Genomic DNA, 2,042 nt, shown 5'->3' on the forward strand with positions numbered 1-2,042 from the left:
TATAGTTCTTTGAGTTTATAAAAGTTTATCTCATCATTACATGTAAGAACCAAGGCGTCCCCTTTGGATTTTAAAATTTGGGGCTGACTCTCAGGGCCTAGGCTGGGGGTTGGATATTTGCATTCCAGAAGCCGAGGGCGTGGTTTGGGTGTGCCCCCAGTCAGACCACTGACCTCACGGCTCGCTCTGGATGAAGGAGGAGGTGTGGCATCTCAGTGGACTCCTCCCGGTGCCTTCTCATTCTTAGTCACCTCCAGGCTCATTACCTCCTCCACTGGGGGATGAACAGAACAGTACAGGGTGCAGGCCCAGAAACGCCACCCCTGGGACTGAGCATAAACCATTTGTGTCCCTTTGCGGGAATTTGCAAGGCAGTGCAACGAGGGTTTGGGAAGTAATGGGGCACCCCTGAGTTCCTGACCCCCAGCAAGGCCGACCATTGATCAAACAGTGGTCGAGACGGTAGGAAAAAGTAAACAATGGAAGGAAACCCAAAATTAAATGTGATTTATTTTACTATGATTTATTTTATTTATTTATACTATGTGAACTTTTACATTCTCAGCTTTGTAGTAATTGGAAATTGGGTGGGGGGGTGGGGCGTTTGATGACTAATTTTACTGTCTGATGCTACTAGGAACTACAAGAGACTTCGGAAGCAGTGAAATCATTCAGTGGGAAAAGGAAGGAAGCCGGCGCAGGCCCATGAAGACAACAGCTGCGACTCTCTCGGCACCACCTGAAGGGCGCGCTGGGGGCAGCTGACCAACACGCATCACAGGACACGCGTGAGCACCGCTGCAGAGGCATCGCGCCCCTCCAGCTCTCTTTCTTGTCACATTTGGGAAATATTGAAGCTGTTAAGGTCTCATTTGCTCTCCTCTGGAATTTGAAAATTATTTTCCTGGCATTACTCATTTTTTTCCCAAAATAGATTTCTTTCTTTTTTAAAACTATAACATGGCCCTCAATGGTTACTTCATATATTTTCCTGTTGCTTATATTGAAAGAGTCTTGCAGCTCTAGGAAAACATGACAAGTTGCAGGAGGAAGCAGTAGAAACAAAAAGAAGAAAATGTCAGGGACCTCTGTTTACAGAGAAAAGCAGCCCCGTTTTCTCTGAGCAGGGCCTCTCAGAAGCTGAGAGAGGCCCAGGCCACTGGCTTTTTTGTTGCATTTTCTTTATTTGTTTCTTTGTTTCTCTTTGGAGACCCCTGGCAAACAAGAAAGCAAACACTGTCCAAATATGGATTCCAAACTGCGGTACACTTCAAATATTTATTTGTAACAACTTAATTACTGTGGAACACAGAAATAAGATGACCATAGGTTTAAGTTCATTTGAAGATAAGGTCAAAGTTAAAACTTGAGGCCTTTACGAGCTGTGGGACACACAGCTCATCCCTGAGCTCCCAGCTTCAAGTGGGACACACACCTGTCCTGCCACGTTACCTGCACGTGCAGGTGCCCCCGGGCCTCGCTTAGGGCTCCAAATCCCAGGAGCTGCCTCTCCTCCCTTCTGCCCTTTAAAAACGTGCTGTAGACACGAACCTGCAAGATGGTCGTGGGGCACTGTTTTCTACTGTGAATAAACGTGAGTGAAATCGTTTTTACCTTGCAGATGTCAGCCTGTGCGAAGTGAAGCTGTGGTCTGGTGAGAAAGGGCGGGTCACCTGCGCCCGTGGTGGCGTGTTGCTTGCTCACGAGGAAATTGAAAGGAGAGTAGCAGCACTTCTCAGCCGCCAGGGAAACTACGAGCTTTCTCTCTCTGCCCTCCGGTTTTCTTCTGGTGCCTTGATGAGATATATCCACCTGGAAATCAAAATTTTCCAAAAAATTTAATTTCATCAGCTTAATTCTTTTTTTTTTAATTTAATGTTTCTTGTGTAAAATTTTAAACACAAAAAAGTAAAGAGAAGCTGCTATCACCAGTCTTCAATATTGACCAATGATGCATCTGAAGATAACGTATGGGGAGCCCTGGCCGGGGGGCGCAGTTGACCGGAGCGTTGTCCTATCCACCAAACGGTTGTGGGTTTGAA

The 2,042-nt window shown here is 46.3% G+C and overlaps 1 long non-coding RNA gene across 1 annotated transcript; it reads left to right on the forward strand.

Annotated features, from left to right (window-relative positions):
• The first annotated feature begins 345 nt into the window (after positions 1–345).
• LOC128627092 (uncharacterized) lies at positions 346–1,706 on the forward strand. The gene is made up of 3 exons (XR_008391191.1): positions 346–462; positions 638–788; positions 1,622–1,706. It is a non-coding gene; the product is annotated as an uncharacterized LOC128627092 (long non-coding RNA).
• Positions 1,707–2,042: the final 336 nt, after the last annotated feature.

This window comes from Artibeus jamaicensis, unplaced genomic scaffold (assembly GCF_021234435.1).
Source record: "Artibeus jamaicensis isolate MK-2021 breed Jamaican fruit bat unplaced genomic scaffold, CSHL_Jam_final contig_3174, whole genome shotgun sequence".
Lineage (NCBI taxonomy): Eukaryota > Metazoa > Chordata > Mammalia > Chiroptera > Phyllostomidae > Artibeus > Artibeus jamaicensis.